The sequence below is a fragment of the Psammomys obesus genome, unplaced genomic scaffold (genome assembly GCF_907164565.1).
Source record: "Psammomys obesus unplaced genomic scaffold, mPsaObe1.curated_primary_1811, whole genome shotgun sequence".
NCBI lineage: Eukaryota > Metazoa > Chordata > Mammalia > Rodentia > Muridae > Psammomys > Psammomys obesus.
Window position 1 is genome coordinate 13,394,158 of NW_026596117.1, and position 18,701 is coordinate 13,412,858.

Genomic DNA, 18,701 nt, shown 5'->3' on the forward strand with positions numbered 1-18,701 from the left:
TAAAACGTAATGACTGTGCTGCTGAGATGGCTCAGTGGGTAGGGGGCGTAGCGACCTAAGTGTGGGCCCCAGGAGCCACACGATGGAAGACCAGAACCATCCTCTGCAAGTTGTCCCCTGACCTTCACATGTGTGCTGTGCCACATACACGCCCCATACATGTATGTGTGCACCCACAAAAATAAAGTGAAGATAAATTAAATAAAAAGTAATTGTATGTATTTGTCGAGGTGCCCTGTGTCATTTCACTGTATAGTTAGCGTGTAGTGGTCAGCTCAGGCTAGCTGGCATATCCATCAACCCAGACACACAGTTTCTTTGTGCTGAGATCATTCAAAGCCTTTTAAACTATTTTTTTCCACAATTTCTAATACATTTAATTCTCTTCAGTCCTTCCAGTTTCTAGTTGACCTTATAGTTGGCTCAAATCTTGTAGGGATCCAAGATGGCCTCCTTTTAACCACTGTAATTCTTAGTCCACTCTCAGACACTGAGAAGTCTGTGAACCGGTTATCTTTTAATTGATCGTCTCTGGGCCTCTCGGTCTGTTTCCCTCCCCTGCCACTCCAGCATCACTTAGGGCACCAAACCACCATCCATCTTACAGCTGTTCCTTCCTCTGATACCTGCTGTTTTAGCATGGCTTTCTAAAAGTTGATCATAACTGGTCTTGCTGTCCTAACTAAAAGCTCCCTGACGCTGTTGGTCCAGATTCCTGAACACACACACACACACACATTCCAATTTTATTATGATTTACTTCTAGAAAAACCAGATCTTAATTCTCACCATTCTCCACTAGCTTTTTTTTTTTTTTTTTTGGTGTCACCACACCGGATTTCTCACAGTGCTTTTAGCTTCCTGTTTCTTCTGTTATCCATTGTCTCCACTTTGTATTGTGTATCTGTATGTATTGAGTGTATATAGGAGTCTGTGTGCACTGTTTGTAATGTCGTCTTGTTAAAAAAGTATTTCTTGGAAGGCAGCTCTGTTACCCCTATTCCCCTAGCACACCACAAAAGTATTTCTTTATATTGTGTGTCACGTAATTTCTTACTATGTAGGTGTGAGCTATTGAGGATTTTGGTAACACATTAATATCTTAATCTTTTGCAAATAGCAACATTGTGGTAAATATAGTGAGAAGCTTTCATTATTTGAAATGATCCCGTTAATTAGACTGAGTGTGGGACAGTTTTGAATTTGTTAGTTATTGCAAGTCAAAGATTTTAAGTCCTGTAGTTTGTTTCACTGTTCGATAAAGACACATACCCTTAATGTGGTGTCTGTGTGTATGCTGTGTTTTCACTATTAGACACATACCCTTAAAGTAGGTGTGTGTAATATTTTATTTTGCATTAATACAAGTTTTTTTGGGGGGCAGCCCATGTAGTCCAGGTTGGTTTCCCATGGTTTTCTCATTCTCTTCTGCATGTTGGGGTCCAGTTGTGTATCTCTATGCTGGGCTGGCCCATTGCAGCTGATCTGTCAGATGTCATAGCTTTTATTTCATGGCTTGTTCTGCAGCCTTTGATTTTTTTTTTTCTAAACCAAGCACATGTAACTAATTTGTTGGCTTTCTTTGCTATTCTATCCTGTAAGATTCTTTGAGGCTCTCTATATAACTTAGTGACTTTGAACATGTAAACACTAATTAACTTATGAAGAGGCTGACATTTTGCCACTGTTATTTATGATGTTTCTAAGTTTCACAGGCCCGTCTCCCCCCTCCCTCCCACCTCTCTTGTATTTAGCAACTTTATTTATAATTCATGTGCCATAAAATCTACCCTTTAAAAGGATGTCATCCAGGACTGGAAAGATGGCTCAGCGGTTAAAAGCATTCACTGCGCTTACAGAGAACCTGGGATTTGGGGTTCCCAGCACTCGTATGGCGCCTCAGCCATTTGCAACTCCAGGCCTAGTGGATCCGACACCCAGTCCTCACCTCCTGGGCCCTGCATGTATGTGGTGCACATGCAGGGCCCACGCTCATGCACACAAAAATAACCAAACTTTTAAAAAAGAACACCATAGAATGGTTCTTGGCACGTTTACAGTTGTATAGCATTACCCTTAAACTGGAAAACATTTTAGAACATTTTTCACCCCCCCCCAAAGGAATCCCTTACTCATTAGCAGTTATCTTTTCTGCTAATCTCTCTCCTATACTGTGTTTCAGTAGGTTGAGTCACAGGCTCTCTTCATATTCTTAGTGTACTTATTAACTAGTCAATTGCAAAAGTCCTTCTTAGGTGCTAATTTGGATTACATTAGTGAGAGTTTGCTAGAGCAAACTCTAAAACCGTGAGCATGTGTGTGAGTGTGAGTATGTGTGTTTGTGTGTGAGTGTTTATGAGTATATGTGAGTGTGTGTGTGTATGTGAGCTTGTGTGTATGTGTGTGTGTGATTGTGTGCATGTGTTTATGTGTGTGTTTGTAAGTGTGTGAGTGTGTGTGTGTGAGTGTGTGTGAGTGTGTAGATTAAGGCAGACAGACATGAGAGTGTATGAGAGACCTTCAGCTTTTAAAGAACTGTTTCCATAGAGACTAGCACGCCTGCAGTCTGCAGAGTAGGCTTGCAGGCTGGGGACCCAGAGACTAGTTTCAATTTTGTCTGCTGGCAAAATTTACCAGTCTTCCGGAAAGATCAGTGTTTTTCCATTCAGGTATTCTCCTGACAGGAGGATGAGCACCCACAATTCCCACAGTTCCCACAGTTCCCAGGCTGTTGGGGTTTTTTGGTTGTTGTTGTTTGTTTTGTTTTGAGATGAGGGCCCCTTACGTTGTCTAGACTGGCCTTAAAACTTTCAGATACTCTGACTCAGCCTCCTGAGTAACTAGAATTACACGCACCACTGTGCCTGGCTTGGAGGGCAGTTAGTTTTCCTTAGTCTACTAATTTAAATATTAATCTCACATTAAAAATGTGTTCAATCACCTTGCCACCATGCCTAGCCAAAAACCAACACATAAATCAGCTGCCATACAGATATTTATGGAGATGTTTAAAAGAGACAAGGTGGAAGAATCAATGGCACAGAGCATGTCATTCACCCCTCCAGGAGGAAGCCTTGACCACGGACCAGCCTCTTTCTTTTCTGAACCATAAGCTTTCCTGTCTGTCAGATGGACTGTGTGAATTTGGATTCTTCCCACCAGATAACCAAGATAATCAGCCACAGTCGCAATTCAGAGACTAACCTAGCCAGACCCTTCCAGGTGTGCCTCGTGACGTGGCTCCTAGGTGATTTTAGATCCCGTCAAATTAACAAACACTAGCCGAATTAGCTGGAAATAAGGCTTCCAGGATACCACGCTGTCAAGGTGTGCATATGTCTGTGATCTTCACTGGCCTGTCCTCAGCTTTCTTCCCTAGTTCTGTTCTTCATCATGCTGGGTGCCTGAGGACTTGGCACCCAGACCACCTCTCCATCTAAAATACTGTCTTTATGATAATTGATATAGATGGATATTCTGTTATTGCCCACTATGGTCCAGCTTGGTATTCCTAGCCAACCTTAGTGTTATATGCAGGCCACCACAATCCATTTATTAGTATTCGTATATGAGTGTGGATACTATCCACTATGTCAGTGAAATAAAACCCTCCCAGACCCTCACAGACCAATATTGGGTGTCTTTCCCAGTTGCTCTCGACCTTATTTTTTGAGACAGGGTTGCTCACAGAACCTAGGGCTCACCAATTTGCCTGGCCTGGCTGGCCAGTGAACTCCAGGACCTGTTTGTTTCCACCTCCACAGAACTGGGATTAGAGCGGATTAAAGCCACATTACCCATCTTTTTAGGTAACTCCAGCCCTCCTGTTTGTGTGACCAGCACTTTACGATGACTGAGCCGTCCGCGGGTCTTGATGCTTGCATAGCAATCGCTCTTGCCCTCCCGAGCCACTTCCCAGCCCTCATTTGTTTGTGTGTGTCTATGTATTTTAAAAATGTGTTCGTTTTAATCTTCTGTATGTGGATGTTTTGCCTGCATCTATGGCTGAGCACCATGTGTATGCCTGGTGTCTGAGGGGGTCAGAAGAGGGTGTTGGGGTCCACTGGGACTGGAGTTATGAGCCATAGTGTTTGTGTGCTGGACTGCGACATGTTCGCTAGCAGAGCAGTCCTGTGCTCTTAACCACTGAGCTGTCTCTCTAGCTCCCTTATCTGCATTTTTAATCACTTCTCTGATCATCCCCCAAAGGAACAGCTATCTTAGAAAGCAAGTGGTTTTTTTTTTTTTTTTTTTTTTTTTTTTTTTTGGCCTTCACACCTTGGTTCGGAAACTTGCTAGGGCCACTTCTGTTGGTGTTACCCATTTGCTGGTCTTTTCTCTCTACCAGCTCTCCTCACATAGGGAGTGATGTCCTTACACACAGTATCTCATGCTGGGGCTTTGCCCTGCTGGGACAGAGTTTGTATTACTTCTCTCCTTTCTCTCAGGGATAGAGTCAGTTGAAGATTGCAGTCTATATTTATCTTAACAAATGGTGGAGGGAGGGGTTGAGTGTGGTCTGTTATCTTCTGGGGCTCATCTTTGAGATGTGAACTGGCAGGAGGCTATCAGACCATAGCAGATAATAACTGGTCTGCAAGGTGAGAAGGCTGCCTCTGTCTCTCTTTCACTCTGTCTCTCCTTTCTTTCTTTCTAACTTCCTTCCTTCCTGTAGTCTTACCTTAAAATACTTCTGTAGAAATTCATGATTTGGGTCAGGGAGGTGACTCAGCAGCTAAGGGCACTTGCTGACAAGCCTGTGGACTTGAGTTGGATCTGCAGACCTGTCTGGGTGGAAGGAGAGAACCCACTCCCCAAAGCTGCTCTCTGACCACTACATCTATGCCATGGCATGCATGTGCCTTGACCCCTAAACAAACAAAAAACCAAAACCAAAAAACTCAACTTGAGGTGCTTGAGAATGGTGTTATCCCTTTCTAATTTGTAAACTGTTTGCTGTTCTCTTCTGTGGTGGTCAGCTGTGGCTGGCGTTAGAACAGGGAGCACGCTTATCTGAGATTGCCCTCCAAAGCTTGATTACATGTAGCTTGACTCAGTTACTTCAGAGGAAGAAGAGAGGATCCAGTTTAAAATCCACCGTTTTCTGGAGAGTTCGGGTTGCATCTCAGCATGGAAGAAAAGCCACACAAAGGCATTGGCTTCAGTAGTGAAGATTTCAAGCAAGCTCAGCTCTCTTGCAGTCACTCTGCTGATTAACATGCTTCAAAAGCAGCCAAATGGAAAAATGTAGGGCATTGCTAATAGTCAGTATTCATTTTATTGAGTGAAATGTTGGCAAGACACTGAATGTTTTTAAAGTTAGTATTATCACGGGCATGGTTTGCCTAAGCAACAAGTGGTTATTGAGCGTGGGAGTAAGGAGATGTGCCCGTGATGGTAAAGGGCTGTTCTGGGAGCTCCTGCTTCGTCAGCCGGACAAGTGTTGACATTGGATGTAGAATGCAGAGTCAAGTTATTGGGAGCACAGCGAGCAGCAGTTAGTTTTGGGTGGGGTGACGGCATTTGCACTGGTCTGGATGCAGGGAGGGACCTTGCGCACAGGCTCTCTGGGAACTTTGTTCTAACTGGAAAGCTGGTGTGGCTAGAGTAGGGGAAAAGAGAGCTCATGTATTTCCTCATGGATACAGAACATCAGGCCAACAGGGTGGTAAGCATGGGCTTGAGCCAGAGAAGACACTGCGGCTGACTGAAGCGGCAGCAGATGTGGAGAGGTGTGATCAGATTTGGGGAAGATGCTAATTCAGTGACACAGCTAAGAGAAGAAATGTTGACAGGTTGCTGGTGGGAGCATGTCTGGGGTACCTGGCTGCAGCAATTTGAAGAACCATGGTGGTGTTTGCGAAGGCACCACCTTAGGGACAGGCAAAGATGTAGGTATATTTAGAGTTGAGTTTGGGATTATTTAGTCGAGTCCAAATGGATAGTTGTGTTTGCAAGGCTGTCGGTTAGAGGAGAGGCCGGCCTTGGTCAGAGATACCAGCTCTGTGCTGGCATAGTCAGATCTGAATGTAAGTTTTCCTGGCAGGTGGTCACGGCAGGGTAATGTCAGTGGGCAGGATGTTGAAGGCTGACCTCTGGCTGTCCTGTCAATCAGAGCTGGAGAAGAAGCAGAGGAGGGGTACTTGGAGAGTTGAAGAAATCTAGGAGGGCTGGTGTGTGTTGAGGTGGCAGGATGGACTATGAAGCCAGCACGATCAACATAAAAGGATCCTTGTCTCATAAAACAAGAAAAAAATTAAATAAAGCCAGGATAGGGTGTGACATTTTGCAGTCCAAGTGAAGGAAGCATTTTTAAATATGGAGAGAGACATGCTGCCTTTGAATCCATTGAAGATCTGGGCTCATGAACTGTAGAGGGCTTTGAGAACATTGATTCTGGTGGAGCACAGGTGGGATGGGGGAAGGAGAATGAGGAGGAGGAAAGCCAGGGAAATACTAAACAGAGACCAGTGTTGGGAGGGCTTTTTTATCATAAATGGAGGCAAAAATGCCCCAAGTATCAGAGGGATTTCCCTCTGCTCCTTTGTGGCAGAGGGGATGTTGGTAAACCATGTGGACATGCTTATAGCTGTGACCCCTCCCTAGGGAGGAAGAAAGAAATGAGTTTTTGTCACCTTGAAACCTCCGTAGTCGGCCTCAAACAGTAGCTGGGAGATGTTTGTGTTGGCTTGGTAGTTTTGACTCTCCTCACCTTCTTCAGGAGCCGTGGCGATTTGCTTTTTCTTCTTCTCTTTTTGGCTTGCTCAGTCTCATTGTGTATCATGATAGATTTTTATCTCTCTCATTTCTGGTAAGTGGCGATTATTAGGAAGTTGAACCAATTGTGTGTGGAAAATGCAAAGGCATTTAGCTGGGAATGTGTTTCTCAAGGCCCATTGTTTCCCACAGAAAGGAAACTGCTGGCTTCTTGGCTGCATGGCTGAGGATAAAGTTATTTTCTGAACACAGTACTTTTTTTTTAAACTAGCATTTTTCATACTGTGATCAAAAGAAATTACTTTCTGAAAACAACAGTTTAATAAGATATGTAGACTTTGATTCTAAGTAGGGATTTATTAGAAGCCCTTAAAAGAACCCAATTTCTTTCCACACCATTTTATATTCTTCTAACTGTAGAGGTAGTTTGCATCTTTAACTTGGGAAGAAAAATATCTTAAGAAGGTTAGGAATATATTTATTTTTTCTTTGTTTTCATTTATGTTTTTTTGTTTGTTTGTTTTTCCTTGAAACCTCACTATGTTGCTCTGCCTGCCCTGGAATTCACTCTAGACCAGGCTGCCCTTGAACTCCCAGAGATCCATCTGCCTCTTTCCTTGAATGCTGAGATTAAAGGTATGTACCACCATACCCAGTTGTATTTAGTTTTTAATAACTTCAAAGCATAATAGTTTTAACCAGCCAGAAGGGAGAAAATGAGCAATGTAGGATGCTTCAGTCCAAAGGAAAAGGTAGTAATGCATATTTGTGTATATGCAGCTTTTATTTGCACCAGTTACTTTTACATTGCTGTGACCACCGTATGGGACAGAAACATTTATTTTTGGCTCACAGTTTCAGAGGATTGCAGTCCATCACAGTGCAGGAGGCAGGGAGGAACAGCTCAATTGATGGTGCTGGAGGCTGTGGCAGGGACAGATCAGGTCACAGTGGAGCAGACATCAGAGAGCTTGACAGGGGCCAGGTTATTTCCTCCTGAGGCCCACCTCTAGTGACTTATTTCTACAGGTTAGACCTCGTCTCCTAGTGACCTCACAACCTCCCCGAATAACACCACCCACTGGAGAGCAGAAGCCCCAAAGTTGAGCTCATGGGAGCCATTTCAGATTCAAACCATAACGATGTAAGAAACGTATTGGGATGTATATACTCTTTTCAGCCTTAGTCACAAAAAGAGAGTCTTCAGGTGGTTTAAAAAACGAAGGCTCATAGAAAACAAGGATGCGATAGGTTTATGTTTGCCTTTCTGAAATACTGGATTTCTGAATTAGGTTTTTATCGTCTGTCTTTGTGTTTTACAGTCTCTGTTTCTGTATCTAGGAACGAACCCTAAGGGTAACGATGCCTTCTGCTTTCTGAGCATCCAAAAAAATCATCCATGGGCAAGACTTTCAGAAGGGCACACGATGTTTGGGCTGTAAGCTGTGTAGTCCATGGGTAATTGTGGGTAGAGTAGTGATGTGCGTACGCGAAGAGCTCCCGTGTGTGACTGGCACAGCGGCACAGTCCCCTTGTGACATTTGCGTTTACCTGTCCTCCCCCTTCCAACCTCCACTCTGTCCACCTTGGGTGGGTTGAAGTAACAACGGCTTCTGATACAGACACTTAAGGGACTGAAGACACAAATATACACAAGCTTGTGTCAGCCAGTGAGAAAGTTCTATGATGAGAACAAAGTGGACACAGGGTGTGAAAGATTGGCCCGGTTCACATCGAGAGCTCTTCAGAACCCGTTTTCTCATCTTGGTTGGGAGTCACAGTAAGTACCTCCTTAGAGCTGTGTGGGCTCGATTAAGAGGTGAGAGAAACGCACCCCACGGAGTACCTGGCATGATGCCAAGTGAGGGGTGTGTGTCCGCCCCCTTTGTCTGAGTCACCCAAACCTTCAGGGCAGTGCCAGTAACGTACGTGAGTTACAGTGTACCCAAGCCCCGTCCTTGAGTGGTCTTGAAGATCTTGTTGAAAACCGAAATAACACACATAAACCTTGAAGACGCTGTGCTTGGTGAAATAAGCCAGGGCCCCCGGAGGGCAAGTAGCTGTGATTCCAGTGGTATGAGGTACCCCGAGTCAGCGCTTCATTGCAACAGCCAAGTGGGTAGGTGTCTGTAAGAGGCCAGGGCAGGGTGACGGGGCATCACTGTGTCATGGGTACTGAGTTTTGCAAGATTAAGAGGGTTCTGGAGACAGATGGTGGTGTCAGCTGGACAAGAGTGTGAATAGGCTCTGTGCACTGAGAAACAGACATGATGGCAAAGGACGTGTTGAATGTCCATCACAGTTAAAAAATATATGTGCACATACATACATGCACATAAATATATGTACATATATACATATAGGTACATGTATGTAGAGTGAAACGACTCCATTTTGCCCCTATCCTTCTTTTCCATATGTACTAGTGAATCAAGCAACTGACCATCAAGTAGTGGTCTCTGTTCTGCCATCGTGTGTCAGTGAGACGCCCATAAAATGAAAGCTCTGTCGGAAATTCCCTTTCCTTCTCAGAGGTGTCAATCCTCAGACTGTTCTTTGTGGAGAGCAAAGAGTACAGCATGGCTGGAAAAGGCATTTTTCCATTGTTACGTGGATTGAGAAAATATTTCTTGGATTCTCATTGTGTTCATGGGACAGAACTGTTGAGTGACACCTGCCAGCTATTGTTCTAAGTTCACACTAAACAATACTCCGGATCCTTTGATAGCCCTTGGAAAGCTTTACGAACTAGCCTCTGAAAGCATTGTTCTCATTTTGCAGCTGAGAAGCCCGAGGCTCTTGAGTGGGTAAGTGGCTTTCTACTTTAAAAACATTTTTACAAGTGTTTCAGTTGATAGACACAAAGGCAGGACATTCCATATAGCAGAAAGGGGCCGGCAGATGTGGGTGGGGGAGTGTGTGAGGTACCCTTGTCCAGAGCAGAGTCTAGAGAACACAGGTTGGTGGTTTTGTCTCTCTCCTTACAGCCTTGACTCCAGGACAGTGAGGCTCCCAGCTGTTTGGCAGGCAGAACTATGCCTTGGGAAACAATGGCTGAGATACAGTGAAGTCCCCAAAGAAGAGAGGGCGGAGACTCCATGGGACTCCCACATAGCCTTCTGTTGTGGTCAAGTGGAAGACCATGTTCTATTTGAGTGCTCCAGGGCCTGGGAGTCACAGCTGGAGACAGAGGTGACTAAGTTGGGTGACAAGAAAGGCAGGTTGCTGAATGGCTCGGCAGGTAAAGGGACTTGTTGCTCAGCCTGAAGACCGATCTTGGAACCCATATGATGGAGGGAGAGAGTGCCTTCCTTAATAACAACAACCCAACGATACTAAGTGTGAGGTTTTTTTTTTTTTTTTTAAAGGTGAGTTGGAGATGTGTAGTCCTAGGCAGGAAATGGGCGCCTGTGGAGCATATACATGGGTGTAAATGAGTGAGGAAGACTTTTCCAGATCTCTGGGCCTTTTCTTTTTGTCACCTTATCACAGACCTGAGATGCAGTTTAGCTTTGCAAAAGGAGGCTTAGAGGTCAGTGTGAAATGTCTAGAAACTGAAGTGCCCAGGAAGGGGACACTTGAGTGGTCTGAGTTAAGCCTGCAGAGTTGACACTAGGCAACGGTTTCATTTCCACTTGAAGAGATGGGGTGTCATTGAGATGGTGGGGATGCAGTTGGTGTGGAGACCTAAGTCTCAGAGTCTCAGGAGGGTGCTCAGTAGGGTCAGGCCCTTTCTCTAGTAACACGATTCCGTGCCACTCCTTTTAAAGCAAGATTTCTTTACTTTTTTTATATGCGTGTGTGTTTTACCTTCATATATATCTGTACACCATGTGCCTGAATCCAGAAGAGGTTCTGGAATTCTCTAGGTTACAGACAGTTGTTAGCTGCCGTGTGGCTGCTGGGGATTGAACCTGGGTCTTTTGCAAGATCAGGCAGTGCTCTTAACTCCTGAGCCATCACATTTAGTCCCTATGTTAGTCTCTGAGAAAAATAACTTACATAGCCAAGCATGGTGATGATCCTAGCACTTTGTAGGTGAAAACAGGAGGATTTAGGGGTTCAAGCCCAAGGGCACATGACTTCTATCTTTAAAGCAAGGTGAAACAAACAAGCAAACAACCCCCTCCCACACCTTCAATAACTCCAGAGGCTTCTTACACGGCATTTGGTGTGTGATATACTGGCAGTTGATTAATTTAATAGAGAACTTGTTAAGGGGCCTGGGGAGATGGCTCAGCGAATAAAGTACTTTGTCAGGCAAGCATGAGGACCACGGATTGGATCTCGGCATTCATTTCAAAGCGGGGCAGGTGTGTGGGCCACCTGTAACCCCAGTGCTTGGGAGGCAAAGACAGAGAAGGCTGGCTAGCTAGTGTAGGCAGAACTGATGAGCTCCTGATTCAGGGGGGCCTCGTGTCAGTGAACAAATTGCAGAGAGACCAAGGGAGCCATGTGAACAACTTCAGGTCTCTACCAGCACATGGGTGACGAGACATGCACAGACACCACACACACACACGCACACACAGAATAGGAAGGAAAACTTGTTTGAAATAAGGTGGAAAGTATATTAAACATTCTATAAATGTTTTAAATTTGTCAGTCTTTTGAAATACACTTAAGGCATTTTCTCTATAATGCTTTTGAGAATGATTTCCCTTAGATCATAAAAAGTTCATTTTTAGAGACAAAGCAGTTTCTTTTCACATTCCTTCTTGATGTAATACTTGACCAAATTGTATAATTATATTAAATGCAACTGACCTCAGCAGATTTTAGAACAAATTTTATTTATGGCTGGTATGTAGCTCTGTTAGGAGAAAAATAAGATTGGCTCCTCTGATTCCGATGGCCTGTAGGAAGCTGAAATCCAGAAGCCATGGCCTCTCCATGCTTTTAGGGTTGACAGGAGCCTCGTCTTATGTTTAGACCCAAGGCCTTCCCATTCTACAAAGGTCCAAGCTAATAAATGATGTGGATGTTGGGTTATTGGTAAAAAATTGAATAGAGCTATTTTTTGAAAGAGCTGTTTTTTGAAAGAAGCAGTTTCATTGAAATATAGTTCACACAACGCTATGAATTACCAACTTAAAGTGTACAACTTGTGGCGGCTGCGCATTCACAGGCTTGAACACCCATCTCCACAGCCGATTGTAACATTTTTACCACTCCCCTCTTTTCTTCTGTTCTTCAGCATCTGCTTATCTACTTTCTGCGTAAAGGCCTGTCTCTTTTAGACGTCAGCTTGCTTAACTTAGTATACTTTACAGATCATCCCTTGTGTGCTGCCTATCAGTACATGATTTCTTTTTGTGGTAGTGTGATAACCAGTACCAGTTTTAGCTGTCCATTCATTGGTAGGCAACATTTGAGTTTTTTTCTACCATTTGGTTATTATATAAAATGGTGCAGTGACCATGAATTTTTTTTGAGGGGTGTGTATATTTTCATTGTGTTTGTCTTTTGAGGAACATGTAGAATTTTCTGGAATGGCTCCCTGACGTTCTGTTCCCATTAGCAGTGTGTAAGGGTTTTAGCCATGCTCTTGTTACTTGGCGTGATCAGCCTTAGCCGGCTCGGGCTATGGCAATGTCATACCTTAGGATGGTGAGGCGAGTTAGTTTCTCACCATCGGGAGGTGGAGAAGTCCACGGTGAAGGCCAGTCAGGAGGCTGGTGAGAGCCCACTTCCTGTTTCCATAGTTAGAGGAAGCAACCTCTCCTGAACTTTTAGTAGGGGTGTCATTCCCATTCTGGGGACCACGCCCTCATGACCTGACTTCCCCTGAAAGTCCCCATCTCCTCTACTGGGGTCATCGTGTCAGAACGTGAATTTAGGGATGGGGCAAGTACATTCACCCATAACGCCATCTTTTTGAGGTTTTACTTTTAAAAGTGGTTTTTCTGATCATCACAATAACAAATGTTTGGGAAAAAGTGTAAGAGAAATCTTACTTACTTAAAACTGCTGTCTAGAAATAAAAGTATTTTCTCTCCGTATTTAGTTTGGCATTATGTATCTCTGGCCGCCCCTGAGAAGAACCCTTCCCTTGCTACTGGTAGCAATTCCTTGTATATTGAGTGCATACTAGTTCTATGTACGTTAGTGAATAAACCAATTTTTAGGTCTTGTTTTTTTTTTTTTTGTTGTTGTTGTTTAGTAACATTTTTACACATTATCTTTGAAACTATTTTAAGTTTACCCTACTAAAGAATGGCTCTTTGATTCTCTCTCTCTCTCTTTTAAATTTATACTCTGTTAGAACAGTTCAGGCACAGAGTAGAAACAGAGAAGTCTCTGTTGCAGTAGATGGCAATTACCGCAGCTCCACACTTGGCTAAGGACTGAAAACATTAGACTGTAGACTGCTCAGCCTTAAAGGAACATGTATACTGACTCCTTCCTTGCAGGGCTCAGGGGTCACTGTGAACGAGGAGTAGATAGTAGAAGAGCCTGAGGCAGGCATGACCACGAGGAGACAATGCCTCTGGACACAGCAGGGCAGCTGCACATGTGAACTTGTAGGAGTTGTGACTGTATAGACAAGATCTGTGCAGATCCAAGCCAGCCCAGATCCCAGCATGGAGAGGGGAGCCGAGCCTGAGAGCCCACCCGTAGCCGTAGAGCTACGGGCAGCTGTTAGGTGCTGGGCGAGGGAGAGGGTAGCCTTGGCAAGTTGACCACAATCCAATGGAAGGCACCATGTTAAAGCACAAATTGGGCTTGATGAGTTTAAAAAACAAAAAGGACTCAAAGTTGGGTAGATGGGGAAGCCTGGAAAGAGTTGGGAGGGAGGTGACTATGTATCAAAATACATTATACACATTTCTCAAGGAATTGATAAAAATGACAACTCCCTCCCCCCCAGAATGTGTGGTGAATCTATCATGTTCAACTACAAACTCTAGGTTAAGAGTAGGCTGGTGTGTCTTCCAAGAAAACCATAATTTATTTTTTTCATAATTCAGATGTTCACATTTCTTGCCCCATTTTTTGGGGGGGGGTAATATAAGCAGCCTTTGCATGTAGAATTCTGCAAGCCTTCTGAGTCCTCATGTAGAGCTGTGAACATTTTAGAGAACATGTCACATGCTCACGTGTTGGTTGTCAGTCCCAGAAGAGTGCCTTGGCGCCTCCCTAAACCTTCCCTAGCAGCTAGGGAATGGACAGCATGGGGGTTTAGGGTACCCAGAATAGAGCTTGCAATTTCACTCAATGCCTGGAGGGCTGGTATCCAATCCGCACTCAGGGTATGCTGGATTGCTACCAATAGCAAGGGGATTCCCCCTCCCCCATCAGGAGGGAAGTAGCCCCTGGTGTTTTGTTTTGTTTTCAGAAAAGTAAACCTGGGGTACCTGACTATGAAACTGGAAGACTCTTCTTTTGGGAACTCGTTTTGATAACAAAGGACTCTTAACTGCTCCAATCCCTATGTCTTTACTGTCCTCTGTGGTGATCATTTGACCCATTTCTAATGAAACTTTAAGTGCTATAGAGACCACCAACCCCATTTTTTGAGACAGGGTCTCCGCAGCCTGAGCTGGTGTCTTAACGCGTTGTATGGGGCTTCTGACCCTCCTGCTTCCACCCCCGATATGCTAGAATTACAGGCATGCGCCACTGCGCCCAGTCTAACAGGCTGTTTTCTTAAACATGGAATATGACATAGTGTTCTGTAGCTTGCTTCTTTAATGTAGCCAGGTGGTCTTCGTGTGGCTTTTCACAGCGCATCTGCATTTCGCAGCTGTGTGGAATTCGCAGGCAATTTTTATTTTTTTTTTAACGCATCCTTCTGGGTTGTTTTCTGTTTTACTTTTACAAATGACCCTACACTAATCTGTAGCCACCCAGCTGTCACTCTGCACGTGTGGTTTTATGGGTAGGATGGTATTTCCGAGGTCACTGGTTAATTGCAGACCCCATGGTGAGCATATGGACACCACCTCCAGCATCTCCGAGCACCTGTGCCTCCAGGGGCCCTGCGTAGGAAGAAAGGTAGTCCCAGGTCATTGCTCTAAGTCCCCACATGCTGTGTCCTCAAGCCAAAGAAATACTATTATGACCCCGTTTCCTCAAGAAGCAAGTAACTATGACTGGCATTTCCTTTAAGATTGTAACACTCGGGAAAGATGGTAGCAGTGGAAAAGTAACATTGAAGTTAGAGCCCCGGAAGGTCAATGCTCATTGTTCCATATCTCCATAGAGATAGTTGGAATACTTTTTGTTTTTGTTTTTGAGAGAGGCTCTTACTGTGTAGCCCCGGCTGTTCCGGAACTGGCTATGGGGACTAGACTGGTGTGGAACTCACGCTGAGCTGCTTGCCTCTGCCTCCTGAGTGCTGGCACCAAAGGGGTGGGCTACCACACCCGGCCTTGAGATGCTTTTTTAAAATTCCATGTTTATGCTGTTGGAGATAGAAGCTTTGAGGATGCCTGCTGGGCGAGTGCAGTCCTGAGGTGGTTTTTCTTTTTCTTTTTCTTTTCTTTTTTTTTAAACAAGCAAGTTCCTGAGCAAATTGTCAATTGCAATGGTAATCTTATTAGTGACACCTTATGTGGCAGCTGCTAGAATGCTGTGAACTTTGTTTTAGGCGTGGCTGTTAGGAGTAACCAACTCTGCACTCTTTCTTGTCTTCCAGCCTTTGACATTCCTCACGCCGCTGCAGACATGGAGCATCCCTGCTGCTTTTTCCCAGCGTGCCCTCTTCAGTGCCTGTAAAGTACAAGCTCCAGGTTGAAGAAGCTTCTAGATGGATCCTTTCCAAATTTGGTGTCTTTTCTACAAACTCTGTGCCTCAACATCAGTTTCTAAGTGGTAAGGATATGGACTTTTAAAAAAAGAGATCGAAGTTTACTTATTCTGTGTGTGTGTGTGTGTGTGTGTGTGTGTGTGTGTGTGAGTGTGTGAGTGGGGGCTGTGCAAGCATGAGGAGGGTATGGGAGTCAGTCTGTCCTTCCGTCATGTGGGTCTTGGGGGTGGAACTCAGGCTGGCAGGCTTGGAGCCTGCCCCTTTCTAGGATGATGGAATTGTTCTAGGCTGCCTTTTCTAGGTCTTCTCTTTTTATATATAAGTCAGTTATTTTTGATAATTTCTTCTGAACTATATCTAGAAGTAGCAGTAACATAGGGTTTTAAAACAGCCTTTAAAAGCTTTAAAACAGCCTTTCTGTACTGCCATACTGATAGAATGTGAAACCCAACATCAGTAAATAATACATATAAAAATAGTTGCACTGGAAAAAAAATAGTTGCACTGGTCACTTTTCATTGCTATGACAAAATACTTCAGCAAGCCAACTTAAAAAGAGGAAAGATTTTTTTGGGCTCATGGTTTCGGGGAGCCTGTGGCAGAACCATCTAGGCAGAAAGGCATGACAAAGGGAAGTATCTGGGAAGCAGGGAAAGTGTGAGCCTGGAATGGCCACTTTTTTCTCCAATTGTTCCACTGAAGTCCTCAGTTTACTGGACAGTACCCCTCACATTCTGGGCAGGCCTTGCATCCTCAGTTGCTATCAAGTCATGTGACTCTAGAACCCCCCCCACCTTAAGAAATCTTTATTGATTTCCCAAGGGAGACTCAGTGTGATCACCCTGAAAGCCCAGAGTAACAGTCAAACACATGAACCTGGTGTGTTGAGAGGCTTTGGTTCTCCACGATTCCTCTGAGTCCTGGTGATGGGAAATCATGCACACACTCATCAGAGAGGTGTTGTGATGTCTGTCTTTTCAATGCATGGTCCTGCACGTGTCTTTTCATATGTGCACATCTTTGGACAGAAAGGGCAGTGGAGGAAGATTGAGCATAACACATTGCTGAAATGGGAAAAATGAACTGGTTTGAAACAGGCCCCCTTTGTGGCAGTTAACACATTTACCAAATGCTTGCTGTTTATGAATGAAGATGCACAGAGACTTTTAGCATAATAAAGAAGTCACCATATTGGAAGCCTGGCATTAGATGGGATCCTCAGCAGCAGAGTGGAAAAGGGTCTATGTGGTTCAGCTCTAGTTGTTACCATCAACTACATAGGGTTTTTAAAAGTGCAAACTAATTAGCTTTAGACATCACTTTTCTTATCTATACAATGAGTCAATTAAATTATTTGTGAGTTTACTTTTTAAAAAATATTTTATATAGTGCCTTGTTACTTAATTGAATGAAATGAAAGTTTTGATTTTTTTTAAAGTTTTTTTAAAAAAGTTTTTTTTTTTTTTTTTTTTTTTTTTTTTTTTAATTGAGGATATGTTTTCTTCCCTCTCCCATCTGGTGATCTGGTTTGATCTATTTTGTTAGTAAGTTACGAGACAAGCATAAGATATCTGCTTGTCTTAGTCAGTGTTCTATTGCTGTGAAGAGACATCATGACCACAACAACTCTTATAAAGGAAAACATTTAATTGGGGCTGCCTTACAGTTTCAGAGGTTAGTCCATTATCATCATGGTGGGAAGCAAGGTTGTGTAGGAACAGACATGGAGCAGGAGAAGAAACTGAGAGTTCTACATCCTGATAGGCATGCAGCAGAAAGAGAATGCCACACAGGGACTGGCTTGAGCATCTGAGACCTCAAAGCCTGCCTCCTAGTGACACCTCCTCCAACAAAACTGCACTTCTCTAACAAGGCCACAACTCCTAATAGTGCCACTCCCTATGGGCCTGTGGGGGCCACTATTTCTCAAACCACCGCATTGCTGTTAGAGTATATTTCACTTGTGCCTCTCTTTGCAGGTTGGTGCTTTTCATCTTTTTCTTCCTTCGTTCTAAGTCTTCTTTTCTATTGGCTTCTAGGCCTCTCCTTATTTAAACCCATATGCTCTTTCTTTCCCCTTTCCTACTGCTCTCTACTGCATTAGCGGTGCTTGGATTTCCTGGGCTTGCCTGATATCTATTATTTTCGCTTTAGTTGTTTTTCAGGGTCAGTATATCTTAGATCAGTGGTTCCAGCCCTAGAACCCTTAAAAATACATTTGTCTTCTGAAGGCTAGGAACGGCTAAAAGCAACTACTCCACTAATTTTAGTGCTCTGGGACTGAGCCCTGAGCACATTGGTACCCTTTTCACTCCCTCTCTTCTGTCTTCCACCTCATTATTTCTTGGGACTCCGGACTATTCCTATGGTATCAAAATCAAGGTCTTCATTTTTAGAAAAACAATTTATTTTTATTTTATGTGCATTGATATGAGAGAGTGTCAGATCACATGGAACTGGAGTTACAGACAGTTGTGAGCTGACATGTGCGTGCTGGGAGTTGAACCCGGGTCCTTTGGGAGGGCAGACAGTGCTCTTAACCAAGGTCTTCATTTTAGTTCAGTTTTGTTTTTCCTTATATCTGAGGAATTTTTTTTTCTTACACTATTTTAAAATCTTTAGTAGTGAAAAATTCAACTGTACACGAAAGTAGACTGAGAGATGGGTACCCTTTGAGTTCACCATCCAGGGTAGGTAATTATCGGTCATAGGTAAATTTGTTTTTCTTCATCAACTTTTCTTTCCTTCCTGTATTATTTTAAAGCAAACTCCAGGCATTTGCATTTCAGTGTGAATCCTTAAGTCTCTGTCTTTCAATACCAGAGACTGTAACACTCAGGTTATAGTGTCATGATTGAGTCCTGAGTTCTTTCCTACTGTTTTAAAAACAGGTGGTCTGATTGGGTCAGGACTGGCAAGCTCCCCCTCCTCATCGAACTTGTTTGATCCTTGCTCCTCTTTAGATGTGGAGGTTCCTGACAACATCCTGTGGGCAGATGTGATAGTCTCACCCTTCCTTTGTGTCCCCTAATAACCGGAACAGAGCCTGGGTTGTGGCATGGTGTGGTTACTTTTTTCAGGTCTGTGTCAGGCTAGGGCTTACACCAAATGTCGCATCTCCACCTCCACCCTAAAGCATTTCCTACCAAGGGCAATCAGGTCAGGGGTTGGAAGATTTTTTTCTCCCCAGTCAGGTTAGTTTGTATTTGAAGACCTTAACCTTCCCTCTGCT

The 18,701-nt window shown here is 43.9% G+C and overlaps 1 protein-coding gene across 7 annotated transcripts in view; it reads left to right on the plus strand.

Moving 5' to 3' along the window:
- Fryl (FRY like transcription coactivator) overlaps positions 1-18,701 on the plus strand; it is a 223,332-nt gene that overhangs the window by 21,973 nt on the left and 182,658 nt on the right. For 5 of the 7 annotated variants that reach the window (XM_055629350.1, XM_055629351.1, XM_055629352.1 and 2 more), the window contains exon 2: positions 15,359-15,534. The exons of the other annotated variants lie outside the window; for them this stretch is intronic. The gene's annotated coding sequence lies outside the window, so the exon portion shown is untranslated. The remainder of the gene's footprint in view (positions 1-15,358; positions 15,535-18,701) is intronic. 7 annotated transcript variants of the gene reach the window in all.